The 26,238-nt window shown below is 39.7% G+C and overlaps 1 protein-coding gene across 4 annotated transcripts in view; it reads left to right on the forward strand.

Annotated features, from left to right (window-relative positions):
• Positions 1–26,238, forward strand: part of grm8a (glutamate receptor, metabotropic 8a) — a 308,123-nt gene that overhangs the window by 94,956 nt on the left and 186,929 nt on the right. The window contains exon 1 of one of the 4 annotated variants that reach the window (XM_046873174.1): positions 14,140–14,248. The exons of the other annotated variants lie outside the window; for them this stretch is intronic. The gene's annotated coding sequence lies outside the window, so the exon portion shown is untranslated. Of the gene's footprint in view, positions 1–14,139; positions 14,249–26,238 lie in introns of those variants that run through there. 4 annotated transcript variants of the gene reach the window in all.

The raw sequence follows: 26,238 nt of genomic DNA on the forward strand, positions 1-26,238 counted from the left end.
TTTCATATAATTGTAAGTTTACCACTAATGAGTGAGCCAGTGGTGACTTTGGCATGGATAAACCCCCTGAGATGAAGAAGAAACCTTGAGAGGAACCAGACTCAAAAGGAAATCTATCCTCATCACCAAATGTCCGTTCATCACAGTTTCATCGTTCTAAAGATGTGAAGTGATAAGTGATTAAATGCGAACTGTAGTCCTGAGCCATTGTAGCAGAATGTTGATATTAAATTAATAAATCCATCTTTTAAGTTCTTGAATTGCTCAGTAATGCCATGGACCTTCAGGAACCATCCTCGGCTGCACAGAGTGGCCTCCAATAGAATGAATAGCCTTTATTTGGTCACATATACATTAGAGCACAGTGAAATTTGTTCTTCGCATATCCCAGCCTGTCTAGCACAGAGACAGCTCAAGGGCCCAAGAGTGGCAGCTTGGCGATATTGGGGCTTAAACCCCTGACCTTCCGATCAGTAAGCCAGCACCTTAACCACTGAGCTACCACTCCTATATAGGAGAACTCCATTTGTAGTCAGGGCATCCAGTGGAATCAAGCAGATCGTAAGTGAAAGAAGGGACAAGGGCAGTGGTCAGTGGTACCTCAGGAGCATGTTTAACTCGATATAGAGAGAAATAAGACACTGTATGCTTTGATCAGTGTGATTAAAATTTTCTTGGCAGGAATTTTGCTTCTTTTGGTAAAATAATTATTTTAAATAGCTAGCAATATTTCTGCCAATAAAACAAGATGGTTCCCAGGTGTAAATCAGTAAATTGTCCTGTCCTTTTCTCCTTTTGGAGCTATCTGATACATCTCGAAGTCTTTCTGGATGGAGTTCTTCTTTATTGAAGACTCTGTGCAGCTGGGAATGGATCCACCTCAACAGTCCAAAGATCCATGAAGCTACTAAGCAACTCAAGAACTTTATGGATTTGGACCTGTGATTAATATCAACAGTCTGCTCCAATGGCTCAGGATCACAGGTTGCATGAACAGTTTTGTATTTAAGCACCTATCACTAAACAGCACACCTCAACAATAATGGAAATATAATGAATAGACATTCGGTGCCACTCAGATTAGGATGGTTTCCCTTTTGAGTCTGGTTCCTTTTAAGATTTCTTCCTAATGCCATCTCAGGAAGTTATTTCCTTACAGTTATAAGGAACAAACTGATATGCAGTTTATATCGTACACTACTTTTGTAAAGCGGCTTTGGGACAATGTCCATTGTTGGATAACAAATAAAAATAAATTGAAATAAAATGTCCAGAAATAGATTATACAACATATTGTATCTGATTCATTATTATTTTGTAAAAGCATAAACGCTACAGTACGTGCTGGTGGTTTGCACATGCCTGGATTACAAAAGCAGTTATTTATTTATATTTATGAGGGCGTGTGTAAAAGAAAAAAAAAGGCCTTGCAGCATTCAGCACAAAGGCTCATCTGTCATGACTCTTAAAGGTTTCCCCATCATCTCAAATTCCTTTGTATCTCTTATCATCGGCGCATCGCCCGAGTGTGTGTTTACCCACAGAGCAAAGTTGGTTTTGCCCAGCGAAGGTCCACTCGGCCCAAATACAGCAATGAATTACGGTACATGTTTCAGCTGTCTGTGACTATAGCTGGCCCTATTCTGGTACTATGTAGAACTAAACAAGTTGGTTTTACAACAGTATTCTGAAACAAAAATCTATTGTTTTACATTTAAACAAAACATTTTAACAAAAAAAAAACAATGCTTGAATGTCCATGCAATGTTTCGAAAAGCTCATGAACATCTATGTTTCAGTTCATGATCAAGTGGCATTGCACATCAAACTTAACATCCAAACAATTCACAAGTCTATTAACCTGTTAACTCTCCTGATGCTTTTTTTTCTTCATCCTCTCTCTCCTGCCACCATCCCGATCCAGGGCCTGATACAGCCATCTTTTAATGGTGGATCGATTTTTTTTTCTGTTGCCGCAAACGTCAGGCGGTTCCGCCTCACAGCCGCTGAAACATACATTTAACTTTCCGACAATGTTTTACACATACAAACTCGATAATCCAAAAAGCAATGTTAAACTAAATATATAAAAATGTTTTTTAATTGGATAAATGTCCAATTATTTCTTACCAAACTTCGTGTGCTTTGCCCCAGAGTTTAAAAGTCCACGACGGTTAGTGAAGTGCAGCCTCACGAGTGCATTAGTGTCCACCCACATCTTTAAACAGCGCTGGTTCCAGAAGTAGATTTCTCATTAGATTAGATTTTTTCTTATCTTGGTTAAAGCGTTCTAAACTATTAACCAAAACCAACCAGCTAAATCGCAAAATTTAAACACTTTCAACTGAAGAAACAAATGACAAACAAAAAAGACAAGGGTACAAGATTGACACCACAATGAGGTAAAAACTGCAAACCCGTGAACCATTTCGCTTTTCTAGACGCGACTTGATTTATAGATTTTTTACTAATTATTTACTTTTTTATATGGCATTGTAGGCCATTTTAAGGGAGAAGAAATAAGTGTTCAAATTGGCCGTGTCTTGTGTATGATAAGGTTTTAAGTTTAAGGTCATTATAAATGGGTTCAAGGGTTCATCAAGGGTTTTATTACCATTCATTTTTCATCTAAAATGACCATTATTTATAATTAAAATAATTTGTTTGATAAAACCTTGTTAATAGGGAGCGATAAATTCACGTTGCAAACAGAAATAGGGGAAACAGTTGCGTGTATGAACATATTATCACCTTTCTACCTCAAATATCTGAAATTACATTTTAACTGTGGGATAAGACCGGTCACACATATGTGGCCCACAGTTCTGTTTTACATCTGTGCCGAATAATACACTTAACAACTGGCCCATATCTTGATCGCCTTGAAGACGGTTTCATCTTCACCATAACCGTGCCATGTTTGGATTACATGCCTCATGCCAGTGTTGACTGAACGCCAAATGTGCCGGCTTCATGCCAAATCCAAGCCAGAAGTCTTTGCTACCTGGGTATGAGTGAGTGGATGTCTGCAGCAGTGTTTTCCTACAGCTTGACTTTTGAATTCTCAGCCGCTTCCTCAGGAGCTCTGTGCCAGTGATCATGCTATGAAAAAAAAAAAAAAAAGGCAATTAGCAATTAGACTGCATTGTGTATTGTGTAGTCTTTCGGAATGTGACATGCGTTTGTAGGAATTGTAAATAATACATAAAGGAGCCGAGCCAAGGTCTACATGAAAGAAGGGTGTCCGTGTGGTTACGAGACAATCGTCAGAAGGGAAATTATATTCTCGGCTAAAAAAAAACTAAAAAATGCCGCAATACTCGGCTGAAGCGAGCTATTATGTTTTGCACTTGAACTGGAAAGGATCAGCCTACTCGGTGGAACAGGTATAAAAGCAGGCGGCAGCCTACACTGTTCCAGCAGACGCTTGCTGCTGCAGCCCTGAGACTCGGTGACCCAAACAAACTGGACCTCCGTCTTATCTGTGTCTCACACTCAACTTCCCATAGAAGGGATGAGATCCGAGGTTTTATACATGCATCTATTTCTGTACATTAAGACATTAAGTACTGGAAAATGTGCTGCAGAGAACATTTTTCTGGCCGTTATTAAGTGACCCTGAGGCCGTCAACTTCTGCTATTCGTTGACTTTATAAGACACAATTGTAACTTATATCTTCTCTAAGTTGATATCAATCTCACTACAAGGCTTTATGTGTTGTCTGAATACAGTTTCAACATCTCCTGTGGTTAGACTGCAATATATTATTTAATGTTCATTATTTTCTGTTTTCCTTTTTTATGGATGAAGCACCTATTTGAGCTTTTACTTTTTTCCTGAGAGAAAGAGATTCGTATTGTCTTGCATTTAAGAACAGAGGTTGGGAGAAGAGAACTCCCAAAGCTTTATTTTCAATATGTCAGCATAATATAGTTTCAAGCACAGATCCCAAGTGCATTTGTATTGTATAAGCGTATAAAAAATTGTCCTACGTGATTAAATATGTATTATATAATTTATAATATCTATCATTGATCATTGTGCTTGAAAAATACTTTCAAACATGGCATTTTGTAGAAAAGAAAAGAAAGGTGCTTTATGTTTCACAGCACAGTGAAATTCTTTCTTTGCATATCCCAGTGATGTTAGGAAGCAGGGATCAGAGTGCAGTGTCAGCCATGATACAGCATCCCTAGAGCACTGAGGGTTAAGGGCCTTACTCAGGGACCCCAACAATGGCATGGTGATACCAGGGTTTTAATCCCCCGACTTGTAATTCATGCCGCATTAAAAAAACTGTACCTGCTGAAGTACTGTAAATGTGTAAGTGTGTATATATATATATATATATATATATATATATATATATATATATATATATATATATATATACATTTCAATTGATTTCTATTTCTATAGTACATTTAACAATGAACATTGTCCCAAATAAACATTTATATACATAAATTCGTCCCTAATAAATGAGCAAGTGGCAACAATGACAAAGAAAAACTCTATGAGATGGTATGAGGAACCAGACTCAAAACAGAACCTCAGGGATCTTTAGATTGTTCAGGTGGAACCATCTCCAGCTGTGGTCTACAATTGAAGAGAACTCTATTTAGAGTTAGGGCATTAGGATTAATAGGGACAGAATTGGGAAGAAAAATTTTACTTCAATTATACTGATTTAGAAAAATGTATAGCTTGGCAGAGTTCTGAGAGACTGAATATACAATTTATACTCATTCATCTTACTGACCTGTCATCAATTTACTAAATAAGTTGCAAATTGTTTTTTCCAAATGTTTAATTGTAGTAACATATACAGGCTTATGGAATTTGCAAATCACATATCAGGTCAGATTTGCCATGAGTTCAGTCAAACCTTTAAATGTCAGCATAGACATTGACCTGACATGACAGGTAATGGGGTGCTATTTGCTTAATCAGTCAAAATGTAAAGCTATAGTTTATATTTAAAAGCAAGCTAACAAAATGATAACTTTCCAATGCTCCCTGTCATAACCTACCACTGTTCCAGCCTGTAAAATCCCATCATATGCTTAGATGTTTGGCATTTTATCCTTTTTTTTTGTTCTGAAATCTGCAGTCTTTCTTGAGCTAAAATAGGTTTTTCTTTTGCATGTTTCTCAAAAGCAAAAGGAAGAATTGTAAGATTTCATTCCATTTTCAATAATAGATGCCTTACCTTCTTCTACATTTACAACCTAATAGAAAAAAGCCATCATTGATATCACTTTATCATCTTCACCAGTATCTGTCTTATCTCCTGAGGTATAAGTCACTCGGGTGACTAAAATTAAACAACACAAACCTCTTCACTGTCTCTTACCCTTATCTTTCGCAACATTATTTCGCTGCTGCTCTTTTGGCTACATTCTTTCTGGTATAATAAAACTTGCCATGTGTGGCCTACTGAGAATGTGTGTGTTCCTCTCTGTTTTAATTATAAGGTCATGGTGCAGGAGCATTGTGGTTGGATTGTGTTGGAATAGCATAGTCATAAACATTAGTTAAAATATGTTCATCCAGAAATTAACGTACAAAGCAATCAAAAGGTATGTTGCTATATGGTTCATGCTCATGCCAGAACGTTGCTATTCATCATATAGAAGGTGTTGCAAATATGCTAACGTTTATTTTTCTGTTGGATGATTAGTGACTTTAGATACTTGTTGCATGTTCAATTAAACAGCAAATCATTAAAAAAAAACTAATCTACAAAGAATCTTGCTTTTACTAGTATCTCTAGTGTACCTTCTCTGTAGTTTCTATAAAACATAGAGCTGAAATGCTACAATTCTGCTGGACAACTGAATAAGTCCATGCCAAAATTTCTCTATAGTAAATATGAAATCTCTGTATCCAATGCAAATTACCCCAAATATCCATACCATGGCATGTAGTAGTTTTGATGGTGAACCAATGGCTAGGGTCTATGAGTAGAACTTCCTGGACAGGGAACAGGCCTTGGCCGAAAACCCTTTCCTGGTTTTTAAATATAGATTTGGTCCCCAATAGCCAATATGTGTGAAAAATATCACACAATGGCAGCTTTTCTTTCTTTTGGCAAGGCTATAGCACATCTAGCAGGTCCAGCTCTAATACAGACCAGATAGCCTTGAAGAACTTACCTGAGAGCCTGGTGAAGCCTGATTGTCTGTTCACAAAGATACTAAGGGCAGCCTCTAGCTTATTAAGGATCAGCTCATTTTTTTCTTTTTAAGAGCCTCAAAAATTTTCCTTGATTTTCTGTAGAGTGCTAACTGAGTTTTCTTGATCACATTTTGATATTTTATATTTTAGCCACAACCATTCCGATTTCAGCCAGGAGGAGTAAGCATCTCAGAACAAGCTCTTCCAGTATTAGCCAACAATAAGTAATACCTCACGCCCAGCGTGACATCTTCTTGTCTCAGCTATTGAGATGAAGTACCTCAGAGTCCCAGGATCAGTACCTCAGAGTCCAGTTCCAATACATCAAAGTCCAGTCAAAGTCAGCAAGTTGGAGGTAATACATGAGCTCCAACTCTTCCAGTCTCAGTCAGCAGCAGGGAGTACCTCAGACCCAGCTCCCTGAGTCTCAATCGGCTGGAATAGGGTTAGGGTTAGGGAATACCTCAAAACCAGATCTTCCTAGTATATTGGATTCATACATCAGGTAGTAGAAGAAGAAGCATCAATGTTACTTTTCCTACTAAATTTAGGAAGATCACAATAGCTTTGTATATTTGTGAAGCTGATACGAAGCAGCCAAGAAGCATTTCTCCATGCGCAGACTTCACACAACCCTTTATGCCATGTCAGCATGTTGGATCCTCCTACACACTGGCACTTAGAGTTGCCATGTGTTCCAGGACAATGTGCTATTGCAGACTCTCTGCAAGCCAAAGCAAGCTAATTCATTCACACATACACACAGATATGTTTGGAAATACTCTCCAATTACTCATTCCCATGCTCATGATGCTTCAGATACATATGCGCAAAGAAAGAGAGCAAGCAACAGAAAGAGAGAGAGGGATAAGAAAAGAGAGAAAAAGAGAGAGATTGCGTAGCTCTAAGGCTCAATGCTAAAAAAAGAAGAGCAGTGAGGTGAGCAATAAAATCCCCTAAAATGGATGGGCTAATGGAGGCAGGGAAAGAAAAGATGCGACAAAAAGATGGTTTCCAAAAGGCCTCGAAGAAAACACAGTGATTTGGTTACCAGTGGCATATCCTGACACTTGGTGGAACCGTGCAGGGAAAAAGACAAAATGTGTGTATGAGTTACAATGATAGAGCAAAAGATCAAGAGACTAAAATGATGATGATGATGATGATAAACTAAAGGCACAATAGTGGTGTAGAAAAGAAGTAGAAGCAAAAGAAATGAAGGAGCATCGAGTAAAATGGAAGTGTAAATAAGATGTATGAAGTGAATGAAAGGTAGGGAGATGAAAAAAAAAAGCTCGGTGAGACACTGTGCCACATTTCTGAGCCAGAACGGTTGAACTGAAATTCATCTGCGGGGAGAACAAAGCATAGTAAGGGTGCGGAGCGAGCGGAGACGGAACAGCATAAAGCTAACATTAAAGAGAATTGTTTTATTGTACGCGCAGACTGACGCTGATAATAGTGCAATACGTCAATTATATTCGAGGAAGCTTTGACTTTGTCGCCACTGTAAATCTTGAGAGAGAGCTAAGCTATATAAATACCCCACTTCTCTTGCTGAGAGCAATTGTTTTCAGGATTGAAGGATTGAAGCATATTGTTATTGTGGGGTTAGAGATGTTGGTTAAAATGGGAGCATGATATTTTATGATAATATTTAAAGTCAACTTGAGCTATTATATCCTTTTTATAAGATTACAGTATTTGATTATTGATTAGCATTTATGCTATTTGCCACCTCTTATACAGATTAAATGTCATTCTATCTCATATACACTAATGTTAAGGGACTTGTTTAGGGGCCCTTCAGTGACAGCTTGGTGGTGCTGGGATTTAAACAGCAAAATTATTGCCCTTTAGAGTAATGGAAGCTGGGTAAAAATATATATACTTCATCTTTTCCAGTGTATAATTATAAAATGTTAGCATTTACAGTATCACACAAAAGTGAGTAAGATAAGATATACCTTCATTAGTCCCAAAGTGGGGAAATTTCTAAATAACTGGGAACAAAAAAGAGTACACCCTAAGTGATAACAGCTGTACGTCGTGTAACCGTGCAAACCACATGTCCTATTCATCATGTTCATGTTTTTGTCTGCTTGACAGAAGCATAAATGTATCTTGTACTAAAGCAGTTAAATTATTGCTTTTGGTACAATTCTTTGATACTGACCACTGGATGTTCAACATGACATCTCATGGCAAAGAACTCATTTGAGAATTAGAATTGTTGGTCTCCACAAAGATGGCTGAGGCTATAAGAAGATCGGTAACACCCTGAAACTTAGTGTTATAGTACAGTACATAGGGTCATACAGAGGTTTTCCTTGACAGGAACAAGCCTCATAAGAGTCGATCAAAGAAGTTGTGTCCTTGTGCTGTGCGTCAGGTGCAGAAGCTGCTTCAAAAAAAAGATGCATGAGTGCTGCAACATTGCTTTAGAGGTTGCAGACGTAAAAGGCCATGTGTCTAACATCCAGCAGCTCCGTGATGTCATTATGGAGTGGAAGAGGATCTTTTCTAGAAGGGATGCAGGGAATATGGCCTGTTGACGCAGTGTCTCGTTCCCTCAGGAATACATACGTAACCTAGAGTCGTTCACTTTTGGGAACGAGTATTCAATCATGCCATGCTGACCAGTCCCTGCCTAGTGTGTCTATGCAGAACCAGAACGCAGGACAGAGGAGCTGGGAGTGGCTCTGATGTCGAGGTCATAGAACCTGACAAGGGTCAATGGGGTGGACCAACCTTGCCCTAGAGAAAAACTTCAGCAAACCAGGCCGTAGAGGCCGCCATACTCTGGGTAGAATGAGCTTAGACTCCGAAGAGAGTGGGAAGACCAGAGGACTCATAAGATGAGGAAATGGCATTCACTATCCATCTGCTGAGAGTCTGCGGACTCGTCCTGTGGAGATACGTGTCGCAGTGCTTCTCCTGGTCGGGGGCTAGGAAAGGAGGAGGGCAGAATGCCTGCAGTACGACAGGTTGCAAGGGAGCCATAGGCACCTTAGGCACATGGGTATGGATTTAGGTTTAGGATAGAGAAATGCACTCGCCATGCCAGGGACAAACTCCAGGAGAGACGGGGCCACGGAAAAAGTCTGTAGGTCTCTGAACCTCTTTAGGGAGGATACTGCAAAGAAGAAAGCGGCCTTTACAGACAGGTACCTTAGGGTCACCTTGGCCAAAGGCTCGAAGGGGGGGCTCAGATAGAGCCGCCAAGTCCCACACAGGCACTCTGGGTCACAAAAGGGTGATAGGTAACGTGTCACAAGAGGGTGTTTCCCCATCTACTGCCCCACCTGTGGGGTACAATAAGCCACGATAGCGGACACGTACACCTTCAGGGCTGACAGAGCCAACCCTGTGGCAAACTGTTCCTGCAAAAACTCCAGAACTGAACCAACCAGGCAGTTGACTGGGTCTAACTGGTGGTGCTCACACCACGTGGTAAACAGATGCCATCTAGTTGCATACAACCTCCTCATAGAGGGAGCTCTGGAATGGAGGATGGTCTCCACTACCTCAGTATAGAGACCAGCTGCTAAAAACTGTGCCCCCCAGGGTCCACAGCCATAGATTCCAAAACTCCAGGAGGGGTTAAACCAGGGTTCCCCCTGCCTGAGAGAGAATATCCCTCCTGTGAGGAATTTTCCAGAAAGGTCCCTAGTGGAGGGACAGCAGGTCCATGAACCAAGGTCTGCCCAGCCAATGAGGTGCCACCAAGAGGAGACGGGCTCCTTCCTGGCGAACTCTCTCCAGAACTCCCAGGAGCAGCATGATAGGGGGAAATGGCGTCCAGCAACCAGTCGGCTGGGTGAGAGAGAGAGAACCAGAGGGGATAGCGTCTCCTGAGTTGCAAACAGATCCACCTGGGCTCTGTAATATGTCTGCCATATCGGCCCGGGAGGATCTGCTGCACCAGCCTGAACAGGGGCAAGATCAGAGACCCCCCTGGTGTTTGATGTACGAGACCACTGACGTGTTGTACATACGGACCAGCACATGGCGATCTCTCAGGTCTCAGAGGAAGTGCTATCGAGAGCTGAAAACACAGTCATCATCTCCAGGCAGTTTATGTGCCATGAAAGATGTAGCTTGTTTCACCAACCTTGGGCGGAGTGGCCACTCATGACTTATTCATGCACTTTGTGAAGGTGTGGGGCGAGAGTGCTAGCCCAAACAGGAGGATCCGATATTGGTATGCTTCGCCCCCGAACCTCCTGTGAGCGGAAAGGATGTGGATGTGGAAATAGGTGTCCCTTAGATCTATCGTGACAAACCAGTCCTCATTCTGGATCTGAGATATGACCTCCTTGAGGGTGAGCATCCTGAACCTGAGCCTCACGAGCGGCTTAAGGAGCGCAGATCTAGGATTGGCCGCACTCCGCCATCCTTCTTCAAAACAACGGAGTAATGGCTCTAGAAGCCTGACTCCAGGGTGAGACACATCCCGCCGAACCGGGGAGGAGAGGACCCAAATTTAATCGAGTAAACCCTCTCTATTGTGTGCAGGACCCACCGAGATACGTTTGGCAGGCCTTCCCAAGCTGCCAGGAAATTCCTTAGGGGAACCAGAGATCCAAGCTATTTCTAGTTTGGACACGGCCAGCGTCACTACCTCCAGGAGCTCCTCATATAGCAGGCTGTGTGGAGTCCTTTTTCTGCCTTCTTGGAGGAAAAAATATGGAGCACCGTGCTACTCGCACCGGCAGAAGAAACAGCCGAAGGTCGTACTTCCCCATGGGGAACGAACGCTTGACCCAGCAGGAGAGGCCGGGGAGGACTTTACCTTCTCCGTGCCTTCTGCTAGATCTGCGAGCCCCATGGCTTCTGGCGCCCCTTTTCTTCGGCAAAAGCGGGACAGAGCCGTAAGGGAGATGACTCTGCATTGTGACACAGCTTGTGTTCCCGAAGGGGAACATATCAACAACCTGTGCAGCTCTGGTGAATTCCATGCCCAGGAGGATTAAGGCAGTGCTACAGAACAATGGTGCTCACACAAAATATTGACACAGTTTTGACACGTTCACTTGGGGGTGTACTCACTTTTGTGCCAGCTACTTTGACAAAAATGGCTGTATATTTAATTATTTTCAAGGACAGTAAATCTGAACTGCTATACAAGATGCACATTAACCACTCTAAATTATATCCAAGTTTCATTTTTATAGTATTTTCCTTTTAAGAGGATATACAAAAATGGTTGCTGAAATGTGAGTGTACTCAATTTTGTGAGATACTATACAGTATGTAATGTAATATATGTATGCTGCCGTATCAGGTTCCATGCTGTTCTGGGTTGCATGCTAATTCAATCCAAGACTGCAAACAAATGGCAATGTTAAACCACACTCAAAATTCACAGGCTTTTATTCCCATTCTCATTATTGTCGTGATCAGTGCAACCTGCCACCTACATTGATATGCAAAAAACATTGGCTACCTCTCAAGGAACTGAAGGCTTCCAAATAAATCATTAAATCCTTGGTTATCAGACCGGCTGATGCTTATCCTGTACACAAGGCTGAAAGTGGCCTGTGTGCACTGACCTTCATTCTCCTGCTAAAGTCAGACTAGGCTCTGACAATAGTGGATTGTTTCCAAATAGTGACTGAACCTTTTCAGTGTCACTGAGTTAGTGGAATCGAGAACTAAACTGTTTTAGGGGCGATATTGCCAAAAATGTGAGAAACCATGTTATAGAAAATGTTATAGAATATCCAGGGAATTGTCAGCCAATCAATAAAACCCCATTAGTGTGTGTAAGCTAAAAGAGAGAATTTATTTAGAAATCGGATTGGCATTAGTTTAGACGATCTCCACTTGTTCCAGATTAGTGCTAAATGACAAGGAGTGCTATTTGGCTTAACTGACACTTTCAAATGGCTCTGTATTCTGTCACAGGCTAAATGATGCTAAGAAGTGGTCTAGCCTACAAAGACCGGACTGTATGGACACAAGCATTGAGACACTTGACTTATCCAGTCATATATGGTTCTTTCCTAAACTGTTACCACAAAGTTAGATAACATATAATTGTATATGATGTCTTTGGATGCAGCAGCATGAAATTTACCCTTCACATGAACTAAGAGGCCAAACCTGTTCCAGCATGACAATGCCCGTGTGCACAGAGTAAGCTCCATGAAGTTGGTTTGGAGTGGAAGAGGTTCAACCCTATAGCAGGAATGTGTATGCTGACTGCACCCCAGGCCCCCTCACCTCACCCTAAATCAGAATGAGCCAAAATCACTTTAAAATCTAGTTGGACATTTTCCCAGATGAGTGGACTTTATTATATGAGCAAATGGAGACTAAATGTGGAATAGGATGTTTAAAAAGCACATACGGATCTTCTGGTTAGGTGTCCACAAATTTTTGCCAATATAGTGTATTTACATTATATACTGTACATGTACATATGATATAGAAACTCTGAGTGTTATACTAGAGAGAAATGATGCTGGGACAAGTCCAGCTTTGCTTAAGAAACATTTGTACTACTTCAGCATCAAGGACATTGTGTCACTGAAAGCTGAAATGCTGCTCAAACAGTGTCAGGGAGCTACCTGTTCCTTCTCCTGTGCGGGCCACGCCCGCTCGTAGCTCATCCCGAGCATACTAGGCACACACACCTGAACCTCGTTAATCACTCATCACCTAACCCATATAAGCCCCTCACCTCCACTCACACCTTGTCAGTTATTGTTCATGGTTTTGCTGCCCGTCACACGCTTTCCCGTGGACTGTTCAGTACCGCGCTTCTTCCCAAGCGCACCGTGGATTTATACACCGACTACCAGTTTGTTGTGTTCATGCACTGTGGACCGCGCTTCCGCTGCGCCCCACCGGATTATTTACCCTTTTCGGCGAGTGTATTTGGATTTGCCCTGTGTCTCAAAATAAATAAATAAATCTTTTGCTTTCACTTCGGCTTTCGCCTCCAGATTCCTCGCATAACAAACAGATGCCACAAATTCATTCAGGTAGTTTTCCTTAATCCAGACACAACACAAAGTGTCAGTCAACTCCTCGGTAGATCTATTGTGACCTAGTTATTTAGCTAGCTAGTTTATTGATTTGTTAAAGCATTATAAATGAAGGATGTTATCTAAGTAGCAAGCTAAGACTTGATATTTTTATTAAGCAAGACTACTTCACTGATATAATAGTAAACCTTTTAGCTAAGATGAAATAGACAGTGCAAATACAGTGCTACTCAGACCCAGTGGAGGACTTCACACCTAGGCCTTTAGTGGTGTCTTACCTGAATCAATCCACTTATTAATTGCATCATGATACCACAGCTGTAGAAACCATCGATACTATAGAGAAACTCTGCATCACAGACAGGAATCTCATAAAAATGAATGTCATTACTAAGGCAAAAAACCCAATGAACACAATTCAACAAGTCTCCTTTCCCTGCAGCCACAGCTGCACCGCCCACATACATCATCTTCAGCAGAAGCATTAATATTAACCTCATAAAATGTTTCCGGGGTTTTCCTTGGGATTTAAAATTAGGGCAAATTGTACAACAAAGAAAACACAAAAGTGTAAATGGTTTATGAAACAGCTTAACAACTCTGTCTTGTAAATGTCCTTGTAAGTGTACCATATCAATTTCTTCTCCTCTGTCAGCCATTGTGGAATGAAAAACAGCTATTAAATCTACGTGAATATATTTGTGCAGTTTGCTACAGATGCGGTTTGCGAGCTCTGACTACTGTGCTCTATCCAATCAAAAGACGTGAAAATGCTGACGTGTTTGGACGCCTATTAGATGGCTCACAGTCTGATTGGTTAAAGCAACAGCTTCAGGCAACATGGAATTCATGGTAAAAAACCCATAGGCCTTAAGGCAATACGTAATGTGACTTCAGAAATCTGATTGATAGAAACTATTGTGAATAATTCAATACATATTCATGAACAAAAGCAGAGAAGGCATTGCTGACCCTTATGGCTCGCCACAGCTCAGACTATTGCCTGTAAACACAACTGTCTTCTGTTGCCCTGGAAAAGTCTCAGACTCTGACAGTATTTACTCCAGAAAAGGTATTTATGAATACATTTCTGTTTAGCTGATGTCAGAGTGACATGTCTCACTCAGGGCTCTGTAACAATGCGATTTTAAATGCAGCATTCTCTGAAAACGTAAAGAAGCTTTCAGCAAACCGGTGATAGAGTATGCAAACAAGAGCTGTGTTTTTATTATACAGCGAGAAGATTTTTTAATATTCTACACATACTGCATGCTGTTACGACACACACACACACACACACACACACACACACACATACTGCGCTCTCCCGAAGGGAGCGCCCGATTATATGAGACGTTGTAGCCTGAGTTCCCACAGCCGTGTTTATGACCGTGGATGTCATTAATGAGTCATCTGTTGCTTATTAAAATTCTCTGTGAGCATAATCACATGGATATACTCCAGTACTCCAGTCACACGACAGAGGGAGCTGAGTGGAATGTCTTTACACAGAAAAAATCCAAAATGACTTAATAAACTCACAAGTTACAACCCTTTGGATGTGTGAAACCGATTAGAAACCTAAAATCTTGATTGCTAAAAGGTTTCTGTCATTCAAAATGCTTCAAAGTTACGCTTGCGGATGCTAGGATGTCGCTACGTGGTTGCCATGATCTTTCAGGTGATTGCTCTGGTGTGGCTAGGTGGTTGCTCTTGCTAGCCAAAGGGATTGCTAGGGTGTTGCTAGGTAACTGCAAAGTTGTCCCATGTGGTTGCCAGGGTGTTCCTGAGAGGTTTCTATGTGATCCCGGGTGGTTGCTAGGATGTAACTAGGTGGTTACTAAGGAATCTCAGCATGGTAATTGGTTGCTAGTCCATCTGGTTGCTAAGGGTTTTAGTAGTTGAAGCAGTTTTAAATGTGTTAAGTATGTGTGGAAAATCAAGCAAAAGCCTCAGATCATGTGATATGTAATAATAATATTTATATAATAATAATAATAATTATTATTATTATTAATAAATATAGTATGTATGTTGTGTGTTTATTCATTCCGCCATGTTGTCGTGCCCGTGTTAGGCACTGGTGCTCGGAGGAAAGGTGAGATGTTTGGCTGTCAGTTTCTTTTCACACTGAATAGAGAATGGAGGCATTCAGGTGGGAACTGAGCGACCTGCAATTCTTTCCAATTTTCAGGTCGCCAGGGACATGGTGAAAATGTGAGGGAGGAAAGGAGCTGATGCTGATGTAAGAAGCTTATAAATCATCTAGAGTTTGTTTAACCGCTTAGTGCAAAACTCTTATGAAACAAACTTCTGCTGAAAATTGTCTTTGTCTAATTGAACGGCTCCTGGAGGTCTTTGTTTATGTCTGGGTCTGTGTTAGTGCTCTGTGATCTATGTTTGGGTCTGAGTTTGTGATCTGTGACTGGGTCTGTGTTAATGCTCAGTGATCTGTGTCTGTGTCTGAGTTTGTGATCTGTGTCTGGGTCTTTGACCTGTGTCTGTGATCTGTGATCTGTTTCTGGGTCTGTGCCTGCATTTGTGATCTGTGTCTGGGTCTATACTTGTATTTGGGTTTGTGTCCGTGTCTTGTCTGCATCTGGGTCTGTGCTAGTGTCTGTGTTGGTGATCTGTGATCTGTTTTTGGGTCTTTGATCTGTGTCTGGGTTTGTGATGTTGGTCCGTGTCTAGGCCTGTGATCTGTGTCTGCAATATGTGTCTGTGTCTCTGATTTGTGTCTGTCTGTGTCTGTGATCTGTGTCTGGGTTGGTACTAATGCTCAGTGATCTGTGTCTGGGTCTTTGCGTATGTTTATGTCTGTGTCTGGATGTGTGCATTTGCCTGGACTGCATCTGAGTCTGTGTCACTGTCTCATTCTGGGTCTGTGTTGGTGCTCTGGGATTTGTGTTTAGGTCTCTTCCCAGGTCTGTTTTTGTGTCTGGGTCTGTGTTGGTACTCTGGTACAGACCTGTGACTGTGATTCATGTCTGGGTCATTGTGGTGGGACTCTGTAATCTGCGTTTATTATCCGTGTCTGGGTCTTTGTTGGTGCCCTGTGATATGTGTCTGTGATACATGTCTGGGTCTGTGTTGGTGCTCTGTTATCCATGTCTGGGTCTGTGACCTGTGTCTGTGATTCGTGTCTGGGTCTATGTTGGTGCTGTGTTATTCGTATATGGGTCTGTGTCGGTGCTCTGTTATCCATGTCTGGGTCTGTGACCTGTGTCTGGGTCTATGTTGGTGCTCTGTTATTTGTGTCTGGGTCTGTGTCGGTGCTCTGTTATCCGTGTCTGGGTCTGTGACCTGTGTCTGTGATTCGTGTCTGGGTCTATGTTGGTGCTCTGTTATCCGTGTCTGGGTCTGTGTTGGTGCTCTGTGACCTGTGTTTCCGCAAAAAAGTTGGAGCACACAATTGAAAATGATGTCTTTCATGAAAATATGATTGACATGGGTTGGAGTCCTAGATAGTGGCCAGGTATAGATCTCTGACCTAAACCCTATTGAACACCTTTGGAATGAATGTGAACATGCACTCCAGGCCTCCTCATCTCATCTTCATCAGTACCTGACTTTACTAATACCCGTGAGGGTGAAGAAGCACAAATCTCCACAAGCACACTCCAGAATCTAGTGGAACGTCTTCCAAGAACAGTGGAGGTTATTATAAAAGCAAATGGGGACTACAGGTGAAATAGGATTTTTCAAAAAGCACAAGAATCTAATGGTCAGTTGTCCACACAGTTTTGTCCATAGAGTTTACCTCAAAACATGTGGTAAACATTGGGAAACGTAAAGAGTAACACATCTCCTATGTCTAAGGTCTTCTACTTTTGTTTAACAGGAAATACCCTTAAAATGAGTCTATTCTGGCCATGGGATCAGTAATATTTTCACCCCCCAATCATACCTCAAATAATTCAACTGAGCATAAAAACCAAACATTCAATGTGAAGATTAGCAGGGGTCACAAGTGCAAGTTGATGACAAGAATTACACAACATATGACATATAAAAAAACACTTGCCCTAATGAGAAGAATTGCATTGTGGGCAATATACAGTAGTGATGTCTCATTCATGAGAACAGAGTGCCATGAAGCCTTGTGTTAAAAAATTTCTATCTCCCATTATATGATAAATATTTTGTACAAGCAAGTGGCACTCACATTTTCTTCAGGAACTGATTGATTGATTGATTGATAAAGTGGAAGTTAAAGAAATCCTGAACACTTTGCGTTAGGGTTATGTAATGAAGAACACAAAACAAAATGGAAAAATACACACACACAGTCATTAAATGGTTCTGTATATGTTCTGATTGGTCCATCTTGCTGTAAAAAGCCTTCTTAATATTGCATACTGTGTGTGTGTGTGTGTGTGTGTGTGTGTGTGTGTGTGTGTGTGTGTGTGTGTGTGTGTGTGTGTATGTGTGTATATGTGTGTGTTACTTATGTTCTAGATATGTCCAAGCTCTGTAAGCATTATTTAAAGAGCAAACAATCAACTGGAGAGTTATCTCATGGAAATGCCTGCACTTAAATCCAATTGAATTGCTCAGGAGTGAGCTGCTCCCAAGATCAGAAAGAAATGTCCAACTACTAAAGAACACCAAGTATTACTAGATGCATGGCAAAGTATTTTAGCTTTGGAGAAACTAACTGTCTGGATGGTGAGAATGTAAAGCTGGCATTCATGCTGAGGAAAAATTTTTCACTTTGGAACTTTTGGACTTTTAAAGATCTGTTTGGTCAAAGTAAATCTTCATATCGTTAAATTATGTCGTTTGTTGCATAGAACCAGAAGGAGGATGCACGTGTCTGTTAACAACTGTAAAGACTGGAGTTTCCAAAACTTTTGACAGGCACTGTGTATAATGCTTTTAACAATATACATTATCAGAAAGCTTTACATATTCAAAAAACAAATGATAATGTCATAAATTTGTCCCTAGAAATTTAGAGCTAATAACTAAGCCATTAGTGACTCACTGAGAGAGATGAGGCAAGAAAGCTTGAGAGGAACCAGACTCATCCGGGTGACACCGAATGTTCGTTCATTATAGATGTATCGTTGTTTTCACTGTTGAGGTTGTAAATTCAATAATGAACACCTGAGCGTAAAACTGTCCAAAGCCATTGCAGGAAACAGTCTATATCAACTATGATAGAATTCTAGCTTTGTAATAAAAATACAATGAATTTTCAGCTTTATAAACCAGACTCAAGTGTTGCAACTACTTGATATTTATTCACATCAAAGCTTTCCCTTTTCTCTCCTTCTTCCTCTTGACTCACCACTGAGCAGGAAAGGCGCAAATTATATCAGATTGACATGATTTGATATTATAGCCCTATTCAGAATCAGAATCACTATTACAAGTAGCATGTACAAGGAATTTGTCATTGTGTGCAGGTACTATAAATATATGACAAATAAATATAAAAACTAGGAAAATAAAATAACAATAAATAAATATAAAGACATTAACTATACAGTTTGTGCAGGGTGTGTAAAGTGTAAAATATAAGTGAGGCAGTGCAATGACAATTTTTTACGAACAAGTCCAAGGTGCAGGGCTGCAATATAGTAGTCCTTGTTGATATGTATTAATACACACATATGAAATAAACAGTGTGGGAGTTGATATGTTTTGGACAGGATTTTATTGACATGGAGTCCAGGGCTTATTTTACATGAGCTGCTCAGTGATTTTATTTTAGTCTGCCATCAGCCAAGTCAGTGTTTTTCTTTGTTCTCCTCTGAGAAACTTACAGACTTGAATTACAGTTTTTTTTCCCGCCAGACTCAGCAGTCATCCGGTCATTTCAGTGCCATCCGGAAAGACGGCCATGAAATTCAGTGCATATTGCCTCTTGTTGAAAAAAAATGTGCTCCAACAGATATTTCTGAATTGCATAATGAAAATGCGATGCATTAGAAATGGCACTCAGATACTTGGTTGGTCAGGGTCAGAAATGGAAAGTAGCGAAGTATGAATACTTTGTTACTGTACTTATGTAGATTTTTCTGGTATCAGTACTTTACCTCACTATTTATTTCTTGGCCAACCTTTTACTTTCACTCATTATATTTTTTACACAAATATCTGTACTTTCTACATACATGTTTAAACCATGCTCATTATTTTAGTTTTAATCTATTTGGTGACATGATCAATATTTTTTCCTCTCATTTCTTGTCCTTTTCAGCACATCAACTTATTGCTTGTCATTGCACGTCTTTTTTAATCTACCATTGGTGTATAATTTCCTGGCTCTCACGCACCACAGACGTAGGCTAGTTTACGAAGCTAACAATGAGCAAGGCAGAAGGCAACAAGAAGTCTGGCATTCCTGATTACCTGATCATCATCATCTTTTCTCTGCTTGTGTTCTATATGGTGGATCTTCAGCCTTGATACATACATTGGGGAACAAAATTAGAAATGCTTTTGTATTAATATATTAATATGATGTGAGGTCCATTTACCAGCATGACATTTAAACAGGTAGTAGTAATGACTACTTTTTACTTAAGTACATGTCAGAGCACAAACTTTTTTAATTTAACTTGAGTGAAAAAGTGTAGTCAGTACTTCAACTTTCATCAGAGTCTCCTCAAAAATGAGTATCTGTAGTTCTACTTCAGTGAAGGATGTGTGTAGTTTTGCCATCTCTGGTCTGGGTGCTAAAAACATTGACTATACACATAACGTATTCTAGGAGGAAAAAATGTATACAATCATTAAGAACAGCAAGATCCTGTAGGCTGATTATAGAAAGCAATTAGAGAAACAGTGACAAGTACAAAACACTATTTTGTATTTGTATAGGCACAGTAAGAGTGAACTTTATGGCTAGTTGTCGCATTGAAAGCTTTTAGAAACTATGAATCATTGGAAATCCTTTCCCCAGAGTTTTATTATTGAGGAATCATTTTATGTAACGACTACACAGACATATGTAGCTTAAATGAACAAAGGTAATCTTGCCCAAGTGTGGTCAAGGGAACTGCAAACATGTCTAGGTTTGACCCCCACTCTACAGGCAAAATCGTGAAACAAGGACAAAACCAAAACAGCAAAATATCATGACAGGACTTGGCAGACATATCAAAATGAAATAATATAGATAGTAACAAAAACCTTTATAAATGAGGGTCTCATATACAGTGTGCTCAAAAAATAGCTGGGTAATTGTGTGTGTGAGTGTTTTGAAATCTGTGTCCGAGACGGCCATTTTTAAAGGCTGAATTGGCTACCGGGAATTGGATATACACTGACGCTGAGATCTGAGAAGACATAAAAAAATATTTATTACAAAGACCCTAATGACGAACTAGCGGAATCTAAATATGGTGAATATGAGATCATTGGTGTATACAGTTTAACAGGGATGATAGAAATCTTGACCCTTAACATATGCCTGGATCACTGTATTGACATCATCAGCTGGTGAGGGATACGATTTAAATTTCTAATATAACTTAATATAATTTGCTTTATAACTTTTGAGCTAACTCGATAATTCTGCAAAATGAAGTGATAGCAGCACTGGGGGCTGTTGTTGATCTTTAAATATAAATATCTTGCTTAATACAGTTTTTCTCAATTGATTTGGAGCGTTTCTCAGAACAGAAATGAAATTCTCAAAAGTACTTCTTCAACCTCTACATCATTTAGCTCATCATAAGAACATTTCTTGTTGCTTTGATAAAATTTCGAATGCTTTTGTACATTACTTTAATGGATTGTGTACAATTGTCTGCTGTTTCCTACATTATCAGTTGTGTATGTCATGTTGATCAAAATATATTATACTAGTTTCACCTGAATAGTTTTAACCCGAAAACATCTCAGCATCAGTTAATTGTATGTCATTGAATGCAAAATGATTAAACCAGTTGTCATCATCTGTCATCAAAAATTTCTATTAAACTTTATTTTGTAAATGTGTTGAATTGATGAATTGTTCAGGTGAATCTTGAATGTCACTAATGAAGGCGAGTGAACGGCATCAAATTAACCAATGATCAACCAGTTCTCTAAAACAGGTCAAAGGTGAAGCTTGTGAACCTTCAAATGGAGAGTGAATACAGACAGAGCAAAACAAAGAATGACAATTTCTGAAAAGAGATGAACAACTAAAAAACAAACAAACACTTGTACAGTACAGTAAAAGTGTGAATCCTGTCTGATCTCTTGCAATCAATATAAATCAAATATTCAATCAAATAAATAAATTTGTGCTGCTGGAATTCATAGATGCCGTACAAAAGAAACTCAAATTTTGTGCATTTTCAATCATTGTAATCCAAACCGTAGTTTATATCAAGAAATACTGAAACTGTGCAGCATCATACTGACAACACGACTAAACATTTTGACGACTTGTTTGTAAACATTGACAAAGGGACTTTTCATAGACTTCAATACTTTTGATGATGAACTAAAGATTTTAAGAAAGGCTTTTGCAAGAAATCCAATGTATTGTGCTGTTTGTACAAATTGTTTTGAGAAATGCACTTACTGGTTTGCAAATAATAAGGATGATTCGAGAAAATGCTCCAAAGCAACTGAGAAAATCTGTAAAAATAAAAAAACTTAAATTTTTGTCCTTTTGTGTGAATTGTGTAAAATAAAAAAGTGGCTAGTAGTAAGAGAAAGAAAATGGTGGTTGCAATGAACATACAGACGTGGACAAATTTGTTTTTGGCAAGGCATATAAGCTTTATGTTCACAGATGAAAATAAAGCTTTCATGGAAAAGAACACAAAATCTGGTGTGAAACATGAGGAGGCTCAATTAAGTTTTAGGGCTGCATTGTGGAATCTGGCATGAGAAACCATGAATCTGTGCAATCCATGGATCTTTAAATCTCTGGTCCTCCAAGCAATTCTGGAGTAAAACACACCTCCCAGCATCAGAAACACTCCATCTCAGTCGAGCTCATAGGTCCTCGATTAGGATAATGGCCCACAACATACAGCTAGAAGCTCCCAAAAACGGCTAAGAACGAAACATTGGACTATTCTAAAGTGTAAGTGTTCTTTTATTAGCCTTGACCTAAATTCTATCCAAAGTCTTTAGAAAGAGTTGAATCATGCAGTCTTTACAAGGCAGCCTTCAATCCTGAGACCTGAAGAAGTCTCATTGATACAGTAGCTACAGAAATTGTTTAAGGGTTGTGCAACAAAATATTAGGTTACAAAGTGTCATAATATTTGTCCTACCATGTTCATTTTATTATTAAAAGAATTTAAAAATCTAATCTAATGAGAATAATAAAAAAAAAAAAAAAATGAATAAACAATGATGGACACCAAATACTGTTTTCAGCAAAAACTGCAGGTTCTTTTTTTCATGGAGGGAAACCAAACACAGAGGATTAAGGGCCTTGCTTGAGCCCCCCAAAACTGGCAGCTTGGCAATACTTGGGCTTGAACTTCTAACCTTCGAATCAGTAACCCAGAGCCTTTACCACTGAGCTACAAAATCCCTGAATGATTTTCTCAATCATACTTCCTGATAGTTATACCAGAGAAAATGCGGAACAGGCCGTGCCACTGATCAAACCCAGCTATTCTTTCAGAATATCTCAGTGTTTTACAGTTCACGGCAATGTTGAACTAATAATCAGTCTCGGTCTTTGGTTTAAAAAAAAGCAAATCACACACAACAGTGTACGTGATGTCATTACAAACAAATAACATTATTGATATAAATAAACGCCTCGACCAGAACTATCAAAAAATGGACTGGAACAAAAAAACAATTTGGCGTGTTCCGAAGCTTGACCACAGCTCCACAACAGGGATTTGAGTGAACAATTAGCCTTCGAAATATCATCAGGCGAGCGGTCATTTCCCCCTCAATGAGGCACAACATTCCCATCATGCAGCAGCAGCAGCCATGAAAGGATTTGTTGAGGTTTCAGTATAGCACGTGACTAAACAGAGGAGTTTCCTCGCCGGGTGCTCGGATCATGATGACACACAGCGGTCATCAGCCGAATAGACTCGGCAGATTTGTTGTTTGAAAACTGGCTTCTATTTCTACCTGTAATGGTGATATTTCAGGCAAAAGAGACCCTTTAGCACAAACCCTTCGATACTCATCTTTTTACAATTAACAGTTAACATTCCTGCTTTGTTTTAAGGCATTATATTAAATCTTTGACCGATTTAGAGCTCTTGGAAATAAAATACACTATTTTAATTCCCAAACGGACACTAATAACACTTCTGTTATCACCAAAATAATCCATACACTCAGCTTCACAGTTCCTGCCTTTATACATGGTGGCACAGGGAAATGGGGATTTGTGGTACTCGGTGTTGGCAACCCTGGGATGTCGGCGGTTATTTGGAACCAGTGCGAGCTCGTTTAGAACCTCTTGCCATTAGTTATAAAGGAGCAGCTTCGTTGAAATTATACACCCATGTTGTAATAAAGTGATTAAGACTCAGAAGGTAAAGCTGCCTGTATTCGGCCTTGAGCAAGGCACTTAACCCTATCTGTTCCATGGGTGCTGTTTCCTGCCTGACCCTGCGCTCTGATCCCAGCTTCCTGACAAGCTGGAATATGCGACAAATGGGAGAGTGGTAGCTCAGTGGTTAAGGCTTTAGGTTACTGATCAGAAGGGTGAGGGTTCAAGCCTGTAATTGCCAAAGCTACCACAGTTGGGCCCTTGAGCAAGGCCCTTAACCCCCCACTGCTCCATTATAACTAATGGCAAGAGGTTTTAAATGAGGTCGCACTGGTTCCAAACAATTGTCTTCCAAAAATTTTTACTGGAATATGGTATTATATTTCCACATTACACACAATTATTAAATGAATGCTTTGAATTTAACCACCACTCTCTAATATGATGATATTTCTTTTTTTTTGCTTGTTTTGAAATAAACACGCTGCAAAATGACCTAGAAATATCGAAACCGCCTCGATGATTACCACCTATATCTCTCAGTGCCTTTCTAATAGGAATTAGAGTCCATTATAAACTCGAAAAGGGTTGACCTGCTGTTTCACCTTCCAGTTTTAAAATACCGCATTTACAGGAGCATGTGAAAACGGGAATCGCTCCGTTATTAGGGAGAGAAAGGGGGAGGGAAGGATCAGGCTAATTGCAATCACTTTGAGCTATAGGGTAACCAGTAGACCAATTAATCATTTCAAACTAGCCCTTTATGATCTGGCGGTTAATAAGTATAGGTTTTATCACCTACTCTAATAAAAACAAGCTACAAAAGTTCAAATTTAATTTGTCAAACTACAGATCTTTGCCAGGAAGCATCTTGATGGTGGTTTAGACTGACACAAGGTTACCAGATCTCACATAATCATACCTGATCATGACAATCTGCACCAATTTTAAACATGTCTTGTTTGGGTGAGTCTGTGCCCAGTGTAGTCTCGGACCCCTGTTCTCATTAACTGTAAGTTTAATGGCTTGTACTTTTTGGGAATGCTTTTAATGTTTAACACAGTTGTAAATAGCGCTTACATGATAAAATAATGACATTTTAGCAAGTGTAAATCCCTTAAATGAAGTCAAATTCTTTTACTATTTCCTGTTAGACCAACGATAACAAACAATTTCTATGAGTATTTAACCTATTTCAAGCCATCTCGTTACTGTATATACAGTATACGGCAGTAAATGTAGCACTTATTTCTCAATAGAAGCTAAATGATTTGTCGATAGAATACCTGAACTACAAGCTTGAGATAAGTAATAATGCCAAGCAATAGCTGTAATGATATATTTTGGTTATGATAATCTTTTTATAAGGATTGAGAGACCAATTTCCAGTGAAGAACAGGGTACAGAGTCAGGAACAGGAACAGGATCAGGATCAGGAACCAGAGCAGGCAGGTTGGCAAGAGAAATCTCAGGGGCTAGGTAGCCGGTAAGATAATCTGGCCAGGAGCTAAAGTCTTGGTTGTCCTTAAATACCGGGAGGCACGGGAAAAAACGGCTCAGGGGTGATGGTTCAGGGGTATTTATTTGGTCACACAGAAAGAAAAAAAAATGTCATAAATCTTATATTATTTCTATTTTCTTGGCTTTTTCAGCCTGCAAGGTTTTTTTTATTTAAAGAATTACAAATAAAACTGAGCAGTTCAGCCTGTGTAGTTTTTTCAATGCATCCATAAGTTAATCTCACATTGCTTCTGCATTATGGTGAGTTGAGTTACAGAGTTTCATTATATATGTAATCATTAAATTAATAGTTAAATCATATAATGTGTTAAATAGTAATGTGAAATGCTAATTAATGTGCGTGACTAGTTGGAGATTTCTTAACCCACCCAGTTCATCCCAGAGCAGTTCAGTAGTTGCGGTGACTGGACAGGCCATTCCATAGATTACAATGATTGAAAATGCACAAAGTTGAATTTCTTTTGTACGGCATCTATGAATATCAGCAGCGCAAATGTATGTATTTGATTGCATATTTGATTTATATTGATTGCAAGAGACCGGACAGGATTCACACTTTTACTGTACTGTACTCCTGTCATTTAGGGAAGTGGTTCCGAAGCATTCGGGCTGCCGCATCCAGCCTGTGCAACAGTTTTCTCCCTCACACACACACACCCAACTGTGTAACTGATCTGTACAACCTGGACTCAACACACACTCGTACTCACTTCACACATCCATCTCTTTAGCAATACCCATATTATATTACTTCATTATTACAAACTGTTTACATGCTGTTTTTGCACATCCTTTTGACTGCTGCTATTGCTGTGTTGCACAAACTCTTTTGTTAACATTTTGTTTACTTACAAGTACACTCCTGTACTTAGTTCTGTCTTACACACTGCACTGTATCATATACAGTAGGTTTACTAGTGGCGCTATTTTATGCTTTGTGTATTTGTCCTACACTGTTTTTTCTTGCACTGTTTGCACCAGGTTGCACACGGTGCACTTTATGTGGCCAGGACACTTGCTAGTCTTTAGCTCTGTGTTTTTCTGTGCTGTATCTTTATGTTGCTTTATGTAGCACCAGGGTTCTGAAGGAACTTTGTCTCATTTCACTGTGTACT

The sequence above is a fragment of the Silurus meridionalis genome, chromosome 18, assembly GCF_014805685.1.
Source record: "Silurus meridionalis isolate SWU-2019-XX chromosome 18, ASM1480568v1, whole genome shotgun sequence".
NCBI classification, from domain to species: domain Eukaryota; kingdom Metazoa; phylum Chordata; class Actinopteri; order Siluriformes; family Siluridae; genus Silurus; species Silurus meridionalis.